Source organism: Pipistrellus hanaki, assembly GCF_964339955.1.
Source record: "Pipistrellus hanaki genome assembly, chromosome: 18".
In the NCBI taxonomy this organism is placed as follows: domain Eukaryota; kingdom Metazoa; phylum Chordata; class Mammalia; order Chiroptera; family Vespertilionidae; genus Pipistrellus; species Pipistrellus hanaki.
Genome location: NC_140520.1, coordinates 37,435,265 through 37,456,261, shown reverse-complemented (window position 1 = coordinate 37,456,261; position 20,997 = coordinate 37,435,265). Strand labels below are relative to the sequence as shown.

The 20,997-nt window shown below is 43.8% G+C and overlaps 1 protein-coding gene across 2 annotated transcripts in view; it reads left to right on the top strand.

Moving 5' to 3' along the window:
* Positions 1–20,997, top strand: part of POU2F1 (POU class 2 homeobox 1) — a 124,147-nt gene that overhangs the window by 41,927 nt on the left and 61,223 nt on the right. Inside the window, exon 1 of one of the 2 annotated variants that reach the window (XM_084867050.1) lies at positions 7,612–7,633. The exons of the other annotated variant lie outside the window; for it this stretch is intronic. The gene's annotated coding sequence lies outside the window, so the exon portion shown is untranslated. Of the gene's footprint in view, positions 1–7,611; positions 7,634–20,997 lie in introns of those variants that run through there. 2 annotated transcript variants of the gene reach the window in all.

Sequence of the window (20,997 nt, the reverse complement as noted above, 5' to 3'; positions counted from 1 at the left end):
AGCACAAAATTAAATATGTCAGGTATGCTTAGAAGAAAGACCTAGAAGAAAAATACTAAGCTAACCATGGGAGTAGGGAACATTCCTGCATTTCAGACATGTTTGATTGTTTTAAATGAATGTATGTTTTACATCAGAAAAAAATTATTTTGAAGCCATGGGACAGTCATCTTGCTTTATAGCCAGGTCTTTCATTGTTTTGAGACAGCCTTTTTTGTATTAATACATACCATGGCAAGAGATCGTCCAGCAGTTCTGTATCTGTAGTCAGGAATACTTAACATTGTCCCCAGATCCCTAGGGCTTTGTTCTTCACTGCCTTAAAAGTTTGTAATTCTTCACTTTAGAGTGAGAATGGCAAAGGTTAGTTGTGACTGTTTCTTTTCTAAAAAGTCTTAGGCTTGAAATATGTTGTGGTGTGCTCATCTGCGTTGCTCCTGCAGGTGGTGCTGGTGGGTTTGCAGTGTTCTTGGTGTTTAATAAGTCAAATTCCCCTGAACTGGGAAATCTTTTCATTACTGGCCCTTCCTGGTATGTTGCTATTTTCATGTAATTTTGGAGAATCAGCTGTTTTCTTACTGTTATTCAAGAAATACACTGAGTGGCCAGATTACTATGATCTCTGAACACATAATAATCTGGCCACTCAGTGTATATCCTATATAATAAAAGGCTAATATGCAACTTGTCCCCTTGACCAGGAGTTCGACCAGCAGGCAGGCTGGCCAACCGCCCATGTCCCCTACCCCTGGCCAGCCTGGCTGGACCCCACCCATGCATGAATTCATGAACCAGGCCTCTTATTCTCTCTCTCCCTCTCTCCCTCTCTCTCTCCCTTCCTCCCTCTCTCTCTCTCTCTCTCTCTCTCTCTCTCTCTCTCTCTCTCACACACACACACACACACACACACACACACATACACTCTCTCACACACACCCAGAGTGGCCAGATTATTATGATCTCTGAATGCATAATAATCTGGCCACTCAGTGTATAGTGTAGCAGAAAAATATGTAACAAGTTCTTATTTATCTACTAGTACTTTACTTGTTCCATCTTTGGGGAACTTGAATTTATGTCAACCACAGAATGATCCTCTTTTAAAGTCCCAAACCCTCATCAAAACTGTCAGGAGAACTAATTTTTTAAAATGAATTTTCTTTGAAGTCCTCCCTTCCCTTCCTTTTTGTATATCCAGCTCCCCCTCCTCTCTCTTTCTTTCTCCCAGTCTGTCAAGTTCAAGAGCAGCTCAGATGCCATGAATTAAGTGAAGCACAAAAGGGGAAAGGAGACCCTTTGGAAGAACAAAGGCCTCCCATTAGGCTGCCATGTTCTCTTTTGAGCAAATGCGCACCCTGCCCTGTTTCTCCTGCTGTCCCCATGCCCTGCACAGAAGGTAAATAGGCAGATCCTCATTACCCCACTGTTTCCCCCGCTCCTCCAGGCCACACACAGGCTGCAGGGCTTTGATGTCTTCAGGCATTCTCTGAGAGTTGCTTTACTCCTTTTAAAGAGCAACAGGGGAGAGATGGCAGTGAGAGCAGTGCACACCGGGTAAAACCCCACAAGGAGAGAAAATGAGCTGTCAGGGGGCCACAGCTGGAGAATCCAGGGTCGGTGGAAGGAACCCAACGCTGCTGCCATTCTTCTACCCCATGCCTTTTAATGCCCTGTATTTTAAAAACAACTTTGATTTACATTCGCTATAGATTGGTGAGTTAGTTTCTCTTCTCTAACAAAATAGACAAATGGGAGTAAGTTTAATTGCCGAGCACAGTTCTTGTAACACTGAGAAACTTGTTAATCTTCCTGCATCCCATTGGATGTTGGCTCTGTGGTGTCATGTGGATGGTTTAGCTTAGTTTGTGGTCTTACATGTCTTTTCATTGGGCTGGGACTGAGAAATGACAGGAAAAAAGCTTTGAATGGCAAATAAGAAAAGGGATAACCTATGTGGAATCAAACTTAAAATTTGGGAGATAAACTATTGAAGTTCATATTTTACCCACTTGCAATGAGCCTGCTTATGGTAACATTTTAATGTTGCTGACAAGCAGCAGTTGCATTTGCAAAGGAATGTATGATTCGAGCTGTTTGCTTCAGTTAATCACTTAAACGTCATAAGGATAGCAAGTTTGTGGAAATAGTCAGAAACCTTAATTCACTGCAAAGTGGAACTATCTGATAACTGGAGATTTGGACTGTAGTTTTATTTATTTTTATTCCTTCGAAGAAACTGAATAGTCAGTGAATGGTTCATATTGAAACCTGGCTAATACACTTGAAGTAAAAAACAAACAAATAATAATAATAAATATGTTGACTTCATGAGGAAATGTTTTTACTTGAATGGACCCTGGATGTTGCTTTTCAGGAACCACAGCCCTTGGTTTCTGGTTTTCTGGGTGTAGTAGTTTGCAAGAAGTCCTTTCGTTTATATACTTGGCAGCCAAATGAAAGGCAAAGGGCTCCTTGCTTTGCATTGTGTAGGGAAGCACATTTTCTGTTGTCTGGGTAGGATGTTCCTAAAGGTGCAGTCGGAGCCTCCGAGGAGAGACTGGGTTCTCATTTACCTCGCTGTGCTCTGGTCATAGGTGGGGTTGTTGTCGGCTTCTGTTCTTTGGGGAGGCATCAATCTTCAGGCAAAATTGCTTTGCTGTCCAGCACATACTGCTCAAGTGCGGCATCCTTGCTGCTACAGCTGTGCTGATGTTACAGGGAGCAGTGATTGACAGTGGGTTGGGGGAGAGGAGAGTGAATGCAGACCTACTGAATGCACATTTCCTGCCATCCTTTCTGAACACAGCTCTGCCCCGTGGCATGGCTTTGCACCAGCCTCGGTATTTCTCTGCTAATCTGAGAGGCCCTGCACTAGTCATCAGGCAGTTACAGTCCCACATATGGACATACTTTCCTGAAATAAATGACTTCTTGACACTTCCCAGGTTTCTGATCACACCTTCCAAGTCAATAGTAATTTAAACATATTTCAGATACTATACTTGGATGAGATGAAGGCTTACACTGTTTTATTCTTTAAATAATTTAACATTTTAGGACCTCGTGGCTTTAAATTTAGAGATCTATTTTTTTAGAATTTTGAAACATTGTGCTAATAATATTGTTATAAGAATAATAATAGTAATTAGTAAAATAATAAAGTTGTAAATTTTAAAGATAAGAATAAAGAAATTCATACTGGGAAAGTGATGAGAGAGGCCTTGATATAATAGCCTAGCCCTTTTTCTGAGTTTCCAGAGAAGCCATTTGAACAGTTACTGGCAAGATTTTAAACATTAAATGTATTTGTGACTAAAACCTGCCTTTGCAATAGGCTTCACAGGCCTCACTGTAGAATTAGGCTCAAATGACAGCTGCAAGGGAACGGCGCAGTGTGATGGCCTAACCTGTGTTTACTGAAAGGTGGAGCGTGTGGAGATTTGGGGCTTCACACCAGTTCAGGGAAGTAGGATTTGTAAAAAATTGCAATGGGCAGTTTTTTTGTTTTGTTTTGTTTTGTTTTTCTGGCATGGGTAGATTTTGAATAAAAACATCCAAGGGACTGCAAGCTGTCCCCCGGGAGGAGGATGTGTGAGGAGGGGAGGGGTCTGATGAGCCAGACTTCAGAAAGTGTCTGTGGAAGGCTTAGAACCAGGGTTGAGAAGCAAAATTAACAAAACATCAAGATATATGAAATGAAATTTAGTAGATGCTTGCGGCTTGTTTCTTAGACATTGTTGGGATTAATGCAGGGCGGGTAGTGCATGGTGGTCCTCCAGCCAACCCCGTGCTTTCTAGTTTCGTATGGCCCAGGAGTCAAGACTGAGTTTTACATTTTTAATGGGAAGAAATAAAAAGAAGTATAGTATTTCATGACACATGAAAATGGTATGAAATAGAACTTTCTGTGTCTATCCATAAAGTTTTTTTGGGATACACCTATACCCACTTGTTTCTGTGTTCTCTACAGATGTTTCTGCCCTGCCCTGGTATGTTTCCATGTGATCTAGGTACTGGCCCTAGCTGCTCTAGTGCTGCAGGGCAGAGTGGAGCAGTTGTGATGAGATTCTTGAAGACTGATGTGGTTATTTCTGTCCTCTACAGCAGCGGTCGCCAGCCGGTGGTCCACGAACCTCCGGTGATCCGTGAGGTCCGAAAGTTGGTGACCGCTGCTCCACAGAACAACTTTGCTCTCTACGAACAAGTTTGCTGTCATAGGGATTCCGGCAGTACATTAGAGTGAGCAGTGTAGTTTTTCTTAAGACTAGGAATGTTTGCCATTAATAAGTTTGTTTTCTGTGCTCTTGTCTTTGTTCATCAGGAATTGGTGCTTTTTCTAGTCAGTGGTGTCAATTAATTCTGTTCTCAAAAAACATTGTACAGTCGGTGGTTCTATGCCTGTGTCCACCAGAGATAGAATTTCTTAGGGACTTGAAAAGATAGTTGGCATTGGGCTTTTACATGACCCTTAGTGTTTTTTAAGGTGAGGGTCAGGGTGTGTTATGAACCACTTTTGCTTTGCTTTTGTTTGAACTTATTTTTAATTTAGGCTTTTATGAAAGCTTGACCTTCATGTGTCGTTGAGATGGTTTCCTTTGTGTGTTCTTTCCACAGCCTTAGCCTTAGCCTATAGGTGAAGGTCATTCTTCTTTCTGACCCTTCCTGAGATGAATTGTGCTAAACCATCAGTCTTAGGTTTTAAGCCGTCCTCCTGCCAGAGGACTCTTGATATAAAGTGTGCTGGCTCCTGTGCACACTGTTGGAGCAATAGAGCAGGGACACGTGGGACTCGACACTATTGAGTGTTTCTAAAGTGCCAGGTAACATTAATGCAACCATCTGATCTACAGCATTCATGTAGTGTCCCCATCCCCATCCCCATCCACCAAGCTGAGTGCTGTAAATGCGTTAAGATCACATCCCTGTAGTTGACAAGCATGTCAAACTCAAAGGCTAACACGGGCCAAATAAAGAAGGTTTAATTTTATGTGGACTGCAAAAAAACAAAAGCTTCAATTTTCATAGAAACATAGGTTTATTTCAATAGAGACATGCTGAATACAAAGGGCTGAAATAAATGAGTAATCGTTAAAATAATAGAAAATTTTAATAATTTTTTTTCTTGAACATTAACTTACCAGACAGTGAATAACTGCACAAATTAATAAGCATAATGCAAATAAACCTATTTTTCTTGTTCTCTGAAAGCGAAATATTTCCTATTGTGCACACCAAACAAGTCGATACAACACTAATGCGTGGAAATCAGCTGCTAAAATATTCGCTGCTAGTATTGGAGAGAAATGGTACGCCTGCAAATAAGGCGCATAAGGGAAATGAATGCAACATGATTATAGCAATCAGTCATCAGCGAAGGTGGTAGTCTGTTATTAATAACTAGAGGCCCAGTGCACGGGGTCCCTTGGCCTGGCCTATGCTCTCTCGCAGTCTGGGCTAGTTTTGGCCGATTCCCGCAGTCCAGGCTGAGGGACCCCACCAGTGCATGTGCACTGGACCTCTAGTATGCATATAAGATCTTGGGTTAATCTCTTCCTGCCCTCTACCCGCCCCGCCCCCTTCCTTCTGAAATTCATTAATCTGTTCCATGTTTCCATGTCTGTGGTTTCCGTTCCTGTGTTGAGTGCCCCCTGGTGGTTACTGCATATCATAGCTACTGGCCAGTCGACTGGTCGCTTAGGCTTTTATATATATAGTTTATGCATAACAGGGATATTGTAAAAATTAAGTTATGAAATTTTTATTAAAATGTTTTATACATACTGTTACATTGTCTGGGCCACAAAAGTATTTGCTGAGGGCCACATGTGGCCCACGCTGGCTGTGAGTTTGACATGTTTGCTGTAGGAGGAGGGTGGAGTTGTTAGTTTGCATTGGCGTCTGGTCCAGGTGAAGAAACCTAAGTGATATAGTTCTCCAGAGGTCCATTTCTAGACCTGTCTTACTTAGAATTTATATAAAGATTGGGGAGTGCTACCCCAGTAGCATAGTGTCTATGACTGAAATTGTCTGAATAAGGAGAAATGGACAAAGAGCTATAATGTACAAGTTTAAAATAATGGATTTGGGGAAAATATTTCAGTCTGCAGTTGTAGGATTATGGTTTTCAAGCTATTAGCAGGGAAGAGAATTTAAAAGTTGTTTATTATTTGAAGAGGCCAGATTGATGTACTGTGGCCAAAAGACTAGTTCTGGATTTTAAATGAAAGTTTATTGGAAACATTGAAAAAATGTTCCCACTCTTGTACGTAATGATCTCTATTTTTTAAAATATGTTTTTATTGATTTTAGAGAGAGAGAAAAGAGTGGGAAAGAGATAGAAGGCTACGTCTTGCACACCCCTACTGGGGATCAGCCCACAACCTGAGCATGTGCCTTGACCGGGAATTGAACTGGCGACCTCCTGGTGACCACTGAGCCACACACCTCTCTATTGTTTTTAGTCTGTAGATTTGGACACGGTGCCTCAGTAAAGGATGGTCCAGAAGAGGGATGGCCAAGGATCAGAAAACAAAAAATGGAAGTACTACTTCCATCTGTATCATTATAAAAATTCACATGTGTTAGGCATTCATTCACCTAGTTACTTGTTGAGAAACTATGTTGGAGGCCCTGTGTTGGGCTCACAAAATGTCCCCTGTCACTATGCCAGACAGGAAACTGCAGGTCTGTGCAAAACGTACATCTCAATGGTTTGCTTTTCATATGCTCTTATAGGAAAAACAAAAGGACAAGAAATATGAAACAGACAAAGCCTTGAGATTGCCTATGATCCCAGGTGATGAAATCCTGAGGAGGTGGCGGAGCTGAGTTATTTATCAGCTTTTGGGGGCAGATAGTTTGGGGGCTGTGAGTGGGTTCTAGAGTCAGACACCTGCGTTTCATTCCTGGGCTACCTGCCTCTCTGCATCTTGGTTACCTCATCTGTGAATTGGCTGTTTTGAGGGTAATGTATGCAAACTGCTAAGGACAGTGATTGGACCACAGTAAGGAAGGACCCACTAAATGCTAGCTATGAAGTGGAAGAACGCTAGGACTCGGAATGACTTAGAGATCTAGACACTGGATATAAAGAGCAGGAGAGCATCTGCAATGCACCCAGTGAGAATGCCTCCAAGGAGCGTGTGAGCATCCATGCGTCAGGAATCCTGGGACAGGATTATGGTGCCGAGATCTATGGAAAGGGGGGGTAAGAGTTGCTTGGATAATAGAGGAGGGTCCACCAAGTGCGAAGAGCCTTCCAGGCGCCAGGATTAGTTGAAGAGGAGCGTTCAGAGCTGGAAAGGAAAGCCCAGAAAAGAGGGTGTTAGAGAAGTGTTAAGTGACATAACTTGTCCCTCAGGAGATAGTTGATGGCTGGAGACATTTTTGATTGTCATGATTGGGGGGGAGATGAGTTCTACTGGCATCTAGTTGTCAGAGGTCCAGGTCACTGCGAAACATGCGACAATGCACAGGACAGTCCCCATAACAAACCCTAAATGTCAGCAGTGCAGAGTTTCAGAAACAGTGGCCTAGCACCAGGGGTAATAAAGGCCCCTGGGTAATAGAAGCCTGCATTTATAATGTCATCTTTACCCACAGCCTGGTGAACACGTGTGCACGCTTAGCTCAAGTAAGTCTAGCTCCAGCATCTCCTCTCATTGTGTAATCCGGAACCTCAGATGGCACTTGCCTGCTGCACACTTTGTGTCCCCTCCCATCCCAGAGGCAGCAAGGAGAAATGGACATTTGCTTGGGTGAGAGGGTGCAATAAAACTTGTTTGCAATTCTCTTCTTTTCTATGTATATTCCTCTCTTACAGGCACTCTTTTGCACACTAGCAAGGTGATTGATTAAGGAAGATTTAGTTCATGACTTGAATAAAGAAAAGTCCAAGCTTGAAGACATAGAGATCCTTGGCATTTCATCTGTAGGACAGTTTTTGAAGTCACTGTGGTTTGGGTTGGGGGGAGAGGTGACAGTCTATGCGTGAAATGGAGGGTGGCCTGGTGTGTGGGACCATTCTGGAGTGAGGCAGTGTGTGTGTGTGGGTGGGGGGGGTGGGGAGATAGTGTGATCAGGGAGAAGATAAGGACCTTTCCCTTTTATCCCAGACCTGCAAATCCGGCTATTTGTACAACTGTTCCATAGGCACATTGAATTCAACACATCCAGACTTATCCTTGTCCCTTCACCTCACATTTTCCCTTCTTGTATTTTCCTCTATAACCCCACAACTTACTCAGTGGCTCAGGCTGAAGTTTGCGTTCATTCTAGTAATCTACTTCATTTAGTGATAGATAAATAAACAAAAGCGGTTCTGGGTCAGAAGTGCTCCAGTGGGGCCGAGGCAGACGTATGACCCTCCTGAAGGAATGTACCAGCAGCCCAGGCTCCTCGGGTTAGTTTTCCAAATATGAGTTGAACCCCAAACTATAGAACCCAGGAGGGAACCAGCCAACATCAGACTTGCAGCAAAACAATCAACAATAGTAGTAGACCCTCTCCCCCGCCAAGGACTTCAGAGGATTGGAATTAATCAGGTTTCGTATTAAAATTACAAAGACTTTAATAATAAAACAGGGTATTGCAAACATGGGCAAAGAGCAAAGCATAACAATGAGCAGGCAGATTTGGCAAAGAAGCATTCTCTAGAAAGGAAGGAAATAGTCACTGAAATACAGAAACTCAGTGAACAAGTGGAGTAGTAAGTTGGACCCTTTTTGAAGAGTGAATTGATGACAGGACTCAGGAAATTAACCGGATGCAGCAGCAGTGGTATCAAAGATAAAATTGGAAGAGAAGTTAGGAGATATCAAGGATAGAATGAGAAGTTTAAAATTAATCTAATTGCACTTCCAGTGAGAATAGAATACTCGGCTATTATCAATTCAAATACATACTGGCTGAGAATTTTCTAGAATTGACAAAAGGCCTCGGAAACACAATGAAACCTCAAGCTGGATAGATAAAAATTCTACCCCTATATGTATTATATGACACTTCAGAAAATAAAATATGAAAAATGTCTTAATAAGGAAACGGAAGGAATAGACAATTGCTCATAACAAGGCCCCATTTTCCTGTACTCAGTATCAATGAAAGCCTACAACAGCAAGCTTATTAAATGCTGAGAAATAATAATGATCAGCTTGAACATGTTTTCTCAGCTGAACTTCTATTCAAGAATGAAGATGAAGTGGCATTTTTTTTTTTTCACAAATAAAAAAACTGAATTGGCTCCCATCATACTTAAGCTAAAGAAAATTTTAGAGGCTGTCCTTATGAAAGAAGGATCTTGAACTTGGGAGGAAAGACTGAGGATGCAAGAGAGAATGGTGAGCAAAGGGATTGGTAACGTGGGTAAATCTAAGTTAAACTCTACACTCCTGTTTTAACACCTTGGCACATAGTAAATACTTGACTAATATATAGATAATTCATCAGTTTCCTGAAATAGTGTGTTTTCTGGTTCAACCATGGCAGATAGAGGAATTGACTTCCTACTCAGGATTTTTCAAAGAGAAGCTGAAATCTCAGTAGGACTCCCAGCAGGATTCATCTTACTTTGCAGAGTTCAGAGGCACAGTCAGTCCCTGGGATGTGGTTTGGAATGGCTGAGTTTCTTAAAATATTTGTGTCTACTTACAGGCTGGTGAGCAAGTTTTAACTTAGGTATTAACTAAGTTTAGCGCCATTTACCAAGATCTTAAGTGTCAGTCTGGATTTATAGTGGGAATCTGGAATTTCTGCTCATAACGTTCTCAGATTTCACATCAATTAACTAGAACACAGTTCTAAATTTATCATCTCTGAGAACCCATGCTAATCTAGGAGAAACATACAGAGAATGAATAAAATAGAGATTAGTATTAATTAAATGGCCAAGAACACCACAAATCAAAAGCCACTCTTTCTCTCTTATGACCCTGTCTTTATAAAAGAAGTATTTGCTAGTCAAAAACATATTTTAACTGCTGAAATTTAGATATGCTATCAGGAGTATAGTAGGGTTTTATTATGGTGGCTGCCTTTATTCAAAATCAATAAATGTACTCTTTTTCAGTACATATTCCTCTTTTGGAAATAGTTTCTTTCAAGAAGTTTTATTGTAGGTTTTTTTCAAGAAGTTTTATTGTAGACTTAACACCAATGTCCCTGATCTAATACTTATTGACTTTCTAGCCATCATTCATTCATTTAACACATAGTTTTGAGTACTTGTCAGGTTCTACAAAGCACTAAGTTTGCCCTAATGAAAAGGACTGATAGGTGCTGTGCTCAGGGTGCTTGCCTTCTAGTGGGGCAAGTAAACACGTTTTAAAATGAGAAGAACTGAGGGAATCAAGTAGGGTGACATGATCATAACTAGAGAAGGGAGATGCTTTTTAGATCAATAGTAGGGGAAGGTCTTGCTGAGGGGATGACATTCAGACAGAGACTTGAACGGCCAGAAGAAGCCACCTGGGCAGAAGTGTCTTGGGTTGAAGGAACAGAAACTGCCAGGCCCATAGGAGCCTGGGGGGTGTTCACATGGTGTGATCGGTGCCGAGAGGATATTAACACGGTGGTGCCGAGTGTGTACTAACGCGGTGGCTTAGCTGGCCCGACATCTTGTGGAATCATTTAGGTTTTATGATGGGCTAGAAAATTATAAGAACTAAATAGATGCGCAGAAAGAATAGAATTGAGACTGAAATCTGTAACTTAACACCATGTACAAATCAAAAGACCACATTTTGGAAATTGCAACTTATCCAGGATGTGCACATATAATAGGAGTTTTGCAAAGATGCCAAACACAATGTGGCAGCCACACTTTTTATCAGAAAACAAATTCTTAGTGTAGTCTGAAAACTCTAATTTTACTTTACACATCAATTTAGTAACTCTTAGTAATTTGCATATTGGTTATTGGTGGGTTGCTCTCAGCTTCAGGTAGTAGAAACTGAGACTGGTTGAAACACAAGGCAGTCAGTGTGGCTCCCATGATTGAGAGAGCAGAGTGTCAGGGACAATAGGACTGAGCTCCATGTGTTGCTTTGCCCTCAGATTCTTTTCCTCATGGTTGCAAAACAGCTGCCAGCAGCCAGGGAAATATGCTTCCTGTTCATGTCCAGAGAAAGGAGAGTAACCACGCACCATTTTTCATGCAGCATGAGAACAACTGCCCAGAAAGGCCCAGGAGCTCTGTCCTTGGGTTTAGTACAGAACTGAATAAATGCTGGATCCAGAACATTGAGGTTTTCCCCTCAGCTGAGGTCATTGGCTAAATGCCATTGCCCTTCTCCAAGTGGGCAGAGTGGGAACAGCAGCCAGCATGCACTGTGAGTTTGTAATGCAGAGAGCATAAGGGTCAACAGAATTAGCATTTTGGATCAGTCTGGCCCAGGAGTGGCACAAAGACAGTGCTCTGAACTTGGTGTCACAGTGAAAAGTGGACCGTGGATGGTCCCGAAGGGCCATCGACATTTAACGAACAGAGAAAGGGGAGCCTGTGAGTCAGAATTTCTGACTCCAGTTTATCCTGCGTCTGCTCTGATGTAGACTGAGATAGGAGTGATGACTGTGGGATTTGTTTCTTATGTATTTCTTTTTCCAGAAGAATAATCACTGGAAATATATTAAGCTTAGAAATTGAGATTTGAATTCACTCTAAGCAAAAATGTCTCTGAATATTTAAGTAAAGATGTCTCTAAAATTCACACATCTATAATAATAAAAGCGTAATATGCAAATCGACCAAACGACTGAAGAGCTGGATGACCTTTCGGACGACCATGCAGTGACACACACTGGTGCCAGGGCAGCCAAGGTGGGTGTGATGTGGTAGTCAGGAGGATGCCCCACGATCACCTCGCAGAGGTAGGCCCAGGCCACCCTCTGCTGGGTGATGGATGGAGGGGCTCCGCCATCACCCTGCAGCGGAATGCTCAGGCTACTTGGCTGGCAGCTCTGCGGCAGGTGGGTGAGACCTGTCTCTGCAGGGCGATTGATCTGGGAGCCCCTTAATTGATCGCCCCACAGAAGGAGGCCCAGGCCACTGACTAGCCAGTGACTCTGTGTGCAGGCTGGTCAGTGATCACCTGCAGAGGGAGGCCCAGGCCAGCCAAGTGATTGCACTCCTGCCTGTTGCTCACAGAGAGAGGTGACTGGTGGTGGGGGAGGGGGAGCAGTGCTGCACAGATGGCAAGCTGTAGCAGAGGCAGGGGAAGGGCTAGCTGCCAGAAGCCAGGGGGAAAAAAGCCCCGAAAGGCCCTGATCGCCCGCCAGGCCTAGGGACCCTACCCAAGGAGTCCTGGATTGCAAGAGGGTGTAGGCCGGCCTCTGGTGTTTTAAGAAAAGAAAATGACAAGCAGAATAGAAGTCAAGTGTGTGTTCTTTTCTGCCTTGTATATAAGGTCAATAATCTGATCTTTGAGTAAAGTTTTATCATGTATTTTGTCATAAAACAGATTATGAAATAATCCTGGGAATAAGTAAACAAACACTTCCTTTGAATTTGATGGATTTTTTTTTTTTTAAAATCGTGACTGGTCTTTGATTAATTTACAATATAGTTTTAAAAATACGTTTTGCAAGTGTATTTAGCAATTCCCCTTTAATTTTGAGCTGCAGAAAACTCATTGGCCTTGAATTCATGAATTGTAATAGCATCCTATCTAATAAAAGAGTAATATGCAAATTGACCATCACTCCAACACACAAGATGGCTGCCCCATGTGGTCAAAGATGGCCGCTCCTATGTGGACAAAAGATGGCTAGCAGGGGAGGGCAGTTGGGAGGGACCAGGCCTGCAAGGAAGGGCATTTAGGGGTGACTGGGCTGGCAGAGGAGGGCAGTTGGGGGGAACCAGGCCTGCAGAGGAGGGCAGTTGGGAGAAATCAGGCCAGCAGGGGAGAGCAGTTAGGGACCACCAGACTGGCAGGGTAGGGCAATTGGGGGCAACCAGGCTGTCAGGGAGGGCATTTAGGGGTGACCAGGCCAGCAGGGGAGGACAGTTAGGGGCAATCAGGCCAGCAGGGTAGCAGTTAGGAATAAATCAGGCTGGTAGGCAGAAGCGGTTAGGAGCAATCAGGCAGGCGAGCAGTTAGGAAACAGCAGTCTTGGATTGTGAGAGGGATGTCTGACTGCCCATTTAGTGGGATTGGGCCTAAACGGACAGTCAGACATCCCTTGAGGGGTCCCAGATTGGAGAGTGCGCAGGCTGGGCTGAGGGACACACACACCCCCTCCCCTGTGCATGAATTTCGTGCACCAGGTCCCTAGTCTATGTCCTATCTAATAAAAGAGTAATATGCTAATTGACTGTACCTTTGCTACACCCACAGCCAATCAAGGGCACTATGCAAATTAACCCAGCAAAGATGGTAGCCCTCATGTGCTGTCCTACCCCCCCAATCACTGAGGGACCCAGGCGCTGCCGCCACTTCAATCGCTGAGGGACCCAGGTGGCGCCCCGATCGCACATGGCGACATGGGGCTGGGCAGCGCCCACCACATGCCACTGCCGCCAGGTTCCAAGCCCCGAACCTGAAAGAAGGTGGAAGGCGATGGCCAGAGCCAAGGCCTGGATCCCCAGTATCGGAGGAAAACTGGTGCCGGCAGCCAGGTAAAGGAAGGTCTATTGCACAAATCTTCGTGCAACGGGCCTTTAGTATCCCATATAATAAAAGGCTAATATGCAAATCAGCCAAATGGTGGAATGACCTATTGCTATGACACACACTGACCACCAGGGGACAGACACTCAATGCAGAAGCTGCCCCCTGGTGGTCAGTGCACTCCCTCAGGCCAGGCAAGTACAGTGGCTATGGCAGAAGCCTTTCCTGCCTCCTTGGCAGTGCTAAGGATGCCTAAGCCATCAGTCGAATATCTGAGGGCTCCCAAACTGCAAGAGGGTGCAGACTGGGCTGAGGGACCCTCGCAAGTGCAAGAATTTGATGCACCAAGCCTCTAGTATGTATGTATATATAACCCTAACATGCAAGTAGACTGAACAAGGAAACAACTGGTCGCTATGATGTGTGTGGACCACCAGGGGCCACTCAATACAGGAACGGAAACCACAGACATTGAAACAGGTGAGTGTGGGTGAGGGCGTCATTTGCTGTTATTGGGGCAAGCTTCTGGGGTTACTAAAAATTTTTTGTTCTCGCAGGCCGTGGTTCTGCCCAGCATTCACACCTGCTGCTGGCCCCACTTGTACCCACTGCTGGTGCTGGAGCAGTTGATTGCACCCATTGCTGGTGCCAGCCCTGCTCACACCCGCAGCTCAGTTCCATCAGTGGGTGTGAGTGGCGGCTATCAGCCCTGATTGCCCCTGAGGGCTCCTCCACCTTCCCCTTCTCCACCTCCCTGATTGTCCCTGAGGACTTCTCCACCTCCCCTGGATTGGGGCAGCAGCACTGGGCCACAGTGGGAGGGGCCAGGCAAGGGCATGGAGGATGGGCCGAGACCTGCGTCTGTGCCCACTGCAGTCTTGCAGCCCACAGTTCCTTTCAAGTGCAGGAATCCATGCACTGGACCCCTAGTATAGTATATTTGATTTACCCAGTGTTTTTGTTTTGTTTTGATTTTTGTTAGATCTTTGCTCATCTCTGATCACTTAAATGTCACTAGTTTAGCTATTTCTTTGAAGTGCTACCCATGTCTTAAAGGAAATAGGGAAACAATTGTGACAGGGTGTACTGATGTTACAGGGAAATGAAAAGTGTGTCTTGTAATAAATGAAAGCAGCATTAATGGGTTGGATACTGAGGAAGAACTGAACATTTGTATTTTTTTTTAAGTTCTTATGTAGTAGTTCTTAGTAGTGAGGAATGTTAAAATTTAAGACTCACACTACAGATTATCCCTACATATGCCTAGTACATCTTGGAAAATTATTATTTTCTCATTATAAAGGAAGTAGAGGCCTGCCAGCCTATTCACCTCCTAACCACTCCCATGCCAGCCTGATTGATGTCTAACTGCTTACCTGCCAGCCTGTTTGCCCCCAGCTTCCCTCCTCTGCCAGCCTGGTCACCCCTAACTGCCCTCCCCTACACGGTTGATCGCCTCCAATTGCCCTCCCTTGCAGACTTGGTCCCTCTCAACTGCCCTCCCTTGCAGGCCTGGTGCCTCCCACCTGCCCTCTCCTGCTGGCCATCTTGTGGTGGCCATCTTGTGTGTTGGAGTGATGGTCAATCTGCATCTTACTCTTTTATTAGATAGGATAGAGGCCTGGTGCATGGGTGGGGACCAGCTGGCTTGCCCTGAAGGGTGTCCCAGATTGGGGGGTGGGTGTTCCCTTGGGGCGTGGAGCACCTGGGCAAAGGGCCTGTGGTGGTTTGCAGGTCAGCTGCCCACCGGCAACCCAAGTGGAGGCCCTATTTACCTTGTAGCCTGGAGTGAATCCAAGCTCTCTGCTTGCTCAGTGGCTGCCACCATTTCTGTTTGAATTTGTTTACGTTCTATAATTGAAACTTTGTAGCTTTGAGTGGAGGCCTAGGCTGGTCAGGGCAGGTGGAGAACTTGGCTTTCTCTGTTGCCAGGGGCAACCCTAGCCTGTTCTCTTCAGCTCCGTGGCTGCCGCCATTTTTCTTGGGATTTATCTTCTATCAATATAATTGAAACTTTGTATCCTTGAGTGGAGGCCTAGGCTGGCCAGGTGTGTGGAAAGCTTGGCTTCCTCTATTGCTGGGGAAACCCAAGCCTGTCAACTGCTCTCTGTGGCTGCAGCTATCTTGGTTGGGGTTAATTTGCATACTCTGATTGGCTGATGGGCCTGGCTGGTGGGTGTAGTGGAGTGATGGTTAATTAGGATATCACTCTTTTAAAAAAAATATTTTATTGATTTTTCACAGAGAGGAAGGGAGAGGGGATAGAGAACTAGAAATGTCGATAAGAGAGAAACATCGACCAGCTGCCTCCTGCACACCCCCTACTGGGGATGCACCCGCAACCAATGTACATGCCCTTGACTGGAATCGAACCTGGGACCTTTCAGTCCGCAGACCGATGCTCTATCCACTGAGCCAAACCGGTTTCGGCATATCACTCTTGAGAGCTTGTTTGGAGGTTCTAGCAGGGGAGCGCAGCTACTCATTTACCCTTGACCGAAGACCGGTCCTCTCCTCTTGGGGGAAAGTCATCCTCTTCGACCGAGCGCGCAGCTTCAGGAGTGACGCACATGGATCGGTGAGGGAGGAGGGGGACACCCGCCTAGCCAGCCAGATCAGCCGAATCAACCCTGGCGATCAATGGGGTGACAGATGTCGCAGCCAGATCGCCCTCAGATCCTCGGCATATCACTCTTTTATTAGGTAGGATAAGTGGTTAGGTTTGCTGCTTCGTATCTGAGGGCCTCAGTGATTGGAAGTGGGTTATGAGTGGTAGTGGATTGTGTGTCTTTTTTGCAGGGACCCTGCTCACCTTAAGTCATCATGAAGGGACAGGGATTCTCTCTGTGCTTCTTGTGTGTGGGAAAGACATAACAAACTGCTGACCTCTGCTGTCTTGTAAACCGTGAGATACTGGCCAGCAGACTCCATTCGCAGGCCATTGAGTTCTTTACATTTGCTTTGTTCCTATGCCTCACTTAGTTCCAAGGAGTGAGATAAAGCATTGCGTTTTCTTTGCACATTTCAGACACTGTAAATCTTGGTTCTAAACTTCAGCATGTGCAGCATCTTCTGCAGGGTTGGTGAACACAGATTTTGGGGTCTCCCATGTAGTTTCTGATCCCGTTGGTCTGGGGTGGAGCCTGAGGATGTGATAAATTCCCAGTTGGTGTTGGTGATGCTGATCCAGGTACTGCCCCTTGAGAATCACTGCTGCTGCAAAAAAAAAAAATAACTTGCAATAAAATCAGCCAGCGGTCGTATTCAGTTTGTTTAAGGAAAAGATGCACCATATTAACTACTGTTTAAATTAGATTTCATATTGTTTCCCTCTCTCTTTCTCTGGATGTTGGTTATAACATTAAGGGACCCCCAGGGAGTACACTCCGAGAGTATTATATTGCTTTAGTAAAACAATCGTTATCGTTTGGTAATTGGTATCTTGTAACTTTTCACAGACACATTATTACTGTCACTAGACTGAAAGCCACGTGTGGGTAGGGGAAAATACTTTGCATTATTTTGCTTGATGATTCAAGCAACGATGTTTTGTTTCTTGTGTTTTTTTTTTTGTTGTTTGTTTGTTTGTTTTGCATTTGTTCTTTACTAAGAATAATTATTTCACTCAATGAGTACTGAAGCTTTTTCAGCCACTCTGAGGCCAGTAAACCTCTTTGCTGTTTCGGGCCCTGAGTGTTTCTCTGCATAATCAGTAGGTCTAGCAGGATTACTGTTGTAAGGATCACACCTGGCTTATTTAAATTGGGGAGATTCCAAAAGAATGAAAGGCCTGTAGATGAGCCAGTGGATAGCCAGGAAGGGTTGTCAGTTTGCAGCATCATGTTGTTGTAAAGGGGAAAGAAAGGGTGGGAGGGTTTGGCGGGTTTTCCTTACTTGTTACAGTTTCTGCTCTGGAGAGTTTGGGGTGGGGAGTGCTGAAGTTTATATTTGTTTTGTGTATTTATTTGTCTCAAGGAGTTTTTCATTTTGCTTTAGATAAATCTTCTTACAATTTAATGCTTAAAAAATTCTTTAAAGAACTTCTTCATACAAATCAGATTTTTTTTTTTCCAAAGAGAAAGAATTCTGTTTCTTTTCAGTAGTATACTGCAGTAAAGTGTCTTAGTAAGTTTTGGACCACTGTTGGAGAATTGTGGCAGAATTTTATGTTAAACCTTACTTTCATCATAAGCTTGTATGTTCCCCTTCTCACAAAAATAACTCCTTTTTAAGAAGGCAGTTTTGGCTATTTACATTTTTTTATTTGCACTATGGAATTTAAGCTCTTGATTCAGAGTTTTATGAAATAGGAACATCACAAATATATAAGGAAAATTATATGGGCTAGTTACATGAGCACTGGAAACAGTAATATAAAATATAGGTGGTTTTCATTAATTAGTTACACTACTCAGTCTGTTCACTAATTTATACCAGTTGCACCAACTGTTACAGAAATTCAAACATAGCTGTGACTAGGGCAGCCAGAGTCAGTGCAGGTCAACTCCTCCTTGGTTAAGGCTGCTGAACTCTCTACTGGAGAACTCTACAGAATTTGGGGGCCTCGTGGCAAAGCGGATGGTGGTCAAACAGTGAAGCCGAATGAATTTCCACACCTGGGTGCCAAGTGTTGATTTTTCCTTATTTTCTATGACAAAAATGTGTATCTTTCTCAGACTACTTTACAATGATAGCAACCTATATTCATCTATCTGTATTTATTATCTATGTACTAGTGGCCTGGTGCATGAAATCGTGCACATTAAAAGGGAATTATTAGAGGAAATATTTTAATATTGCTACTTGCCCTTTCTCTATAATAGAAGTGTCAGAGATGGAAAAAAAAATTAGTAAAATGTATATGAAAATCTCCCTCCTGTCAGAGTCAGAGGTGCCCCACGGAACCCAGAGTCAAGTCCCCGCCCCTGTGTGTGCCTTGAAATTGCATGAGACCCAGACCCGGCCGGCCCCACCCCTGTCAAGGCCCACAGGGTGGGGGGGTTCCCTGTAAAGCCTTGCTGGGCAGGGGGTGCGGCCTCAGGTCCCCCGGCCCAGCGTCAGGGTGGGGGGGCATGGCCTCAGATCCCCTGACCCCAACACTGGGGTGGGGGCCACAGCCTCATGTCCCCCAGCCCAGCCTCAGGTACCTTGGCCCCAGTGTCAGAGCAAAGGGGGGGGGGCGTGGTCTCAGGTCCCTGGCCCTAAGGTAAGGGCAGGATGACCATTTGCATATTAACTTATTATTATATAGGACTAAAGGCCCAGTGCACATGCCCAGTGCACAAATTTGTGCATGGGTGGGATCCGGCCAGCCCTCCCTGATGGGGGTCAATCGGGCTGGGCCAGTGGGGTGGAGAGGTGTGGGAGGGTCTGCGGGAGGTTGGCTGACTGGCCCCACCCCTGATTGGGGTGGGGAATTGATCAGGAGCAGGGCCGGCCAGGGGGGGGGTCCTCAGGAGGCTGCAGTGCATGTTCCTAGCAACTGGTCATTCCATCATTCTGGTCACTTGGCTTTTATATATATAGATATACTCAAAGCTATTTGAAGTAGATACTTGTAAATTGGAGAAAAGTTCATGTTGGATGTATGCGTGTGTATGTGTGTGTGTGTTAGTGAAGTGTACCCTTTAAAGAAAATAGTAAGTAGGCTGTTTTATCCAGCTTCATGAAAAAGTAACACCTTACGATGCACGTCCCAGGAACTTTCCAATTGGCCTTTGTATCCCCACAGTAAGGACAGCTGCTGGTCCCTGTGTAGTAGAGAGGAAGTAGGGCCCAAGAGAGGGCCTGCCCAGAGCAGCAAACTGTATCTTGATGGGCAATCAATCCATGTTCCCCTTGTACGTGATTGTTCCCCCTGAAAGTGCTATGTTATTTATACAGCTTACTCAGTCTTGCCTTTTTCTCTTTTTGTATTCATAGACTGGAAAAGTAAGAACTCTCCTGCCTTCTTAGTTACCAAACTACTCTGTTTTCAATGAATCAGTTCAAAGAAAGAATACAGTCTTTCTACACCTGGTAAATATTTTCTGCTAATATAAGCTATTAATTTCGTAGCCTCTGATAAATCCAGGTGTTATGATGATCGCCTTTAATTCTATGGGATGACTATAAAATGACTTTCAAATTTATATCTATTTCATTTGTAACTCTGAAATTGGTTTGATTTGATATGAATGCCTGTGCCCTAGCCAGTAATGGAGAACAGTTCAGATTGGCCCTTGTACTTAGATTAGGCTCTAGCTTCTTTAGAAAAAGTTATGAAATTAATGCTAATAGGGTTTGTTCTGTGATAATATAATTTTAGCAATGATCTCTGAAGTACTTTGTAAATAGTCTTATAAGATCAATCTAGTCATCATAATACTAATTGACCTAGGTGAAGATCAGAGAGGTCAAGTAACTTGCTTATGGAGGTTCAGCTAGCCAGAAATGGGATCAGAATCTAGATCAGAATCTACATATTTTGACTCCAAGAGTGCCTTCTTCTTCTCTTTTTAAAGTACTTCAACATGCCTAAGAGAATAAAACAGACCAAAGGACAGTTCATATGGATTTTCCTTTTACTTAACTTAAAAATTTCTTTTAACTAAACATTTGCCTCCATGTTTCTACTTTTATAGTTGACCAAGCAATGATTAATCTCCCAAAATATTTTAAAAATAAACCTTTCAAAATTAGTTAAGAAATTAGTTAATGAAAAAAGATGTTACAGCAAAGAGTATTATTAAAAATTAATACAACATTTCACATGCCTGACTGGCCTGGGGAAAATAATAGCTCATTATCTTAAATGAAATTGTAATGTTGAGAGTATAAAGGAAATTTCTTCTTCTTTTGTTAAATACCCAGAATACCAGATTTTGCCCAAACCAGGAGACTCTTTGCATTGAAATCTGACTCACCCTTTGGAATTCACCTTTTCCCTTGAATCTTGCATTAAGTTACCACCTGGCTAAGAGGGCAGGTTGCACAGAATATGAGCGTGAGATATTAAAAATACCTTAAGAGTAGCTCACACCCTATGTTTTGTCCTCAGCAGTGTGGAGATCTAGCACAGAATTGTAATGTGTGCATTTTAATCTGTACTATTCAAAATGAGGAGTAATGTACTTTAGAATGCCTGGCTCCTTTCACTTTGGGGCACTCATGTTAGGGCTTCTAAACGGCGAGATATATTGATGGATTTCATTGTTTTCTAGTTAAATTCTTTCTGACTAACTGGAGTTTTCAAGGATGAGATGAGACTTAGTGATGCTTTTGACATTGTGGTGAGATTATAAAGTTGATTGACTACTGGCATCCCTTGCAGCTGCTCATCATCTTCAGTTAGCAGGGCTGGGCGTCTCATGGTTATTGAATTCCTACCCTGTTGGGCACATGTTAGACACAT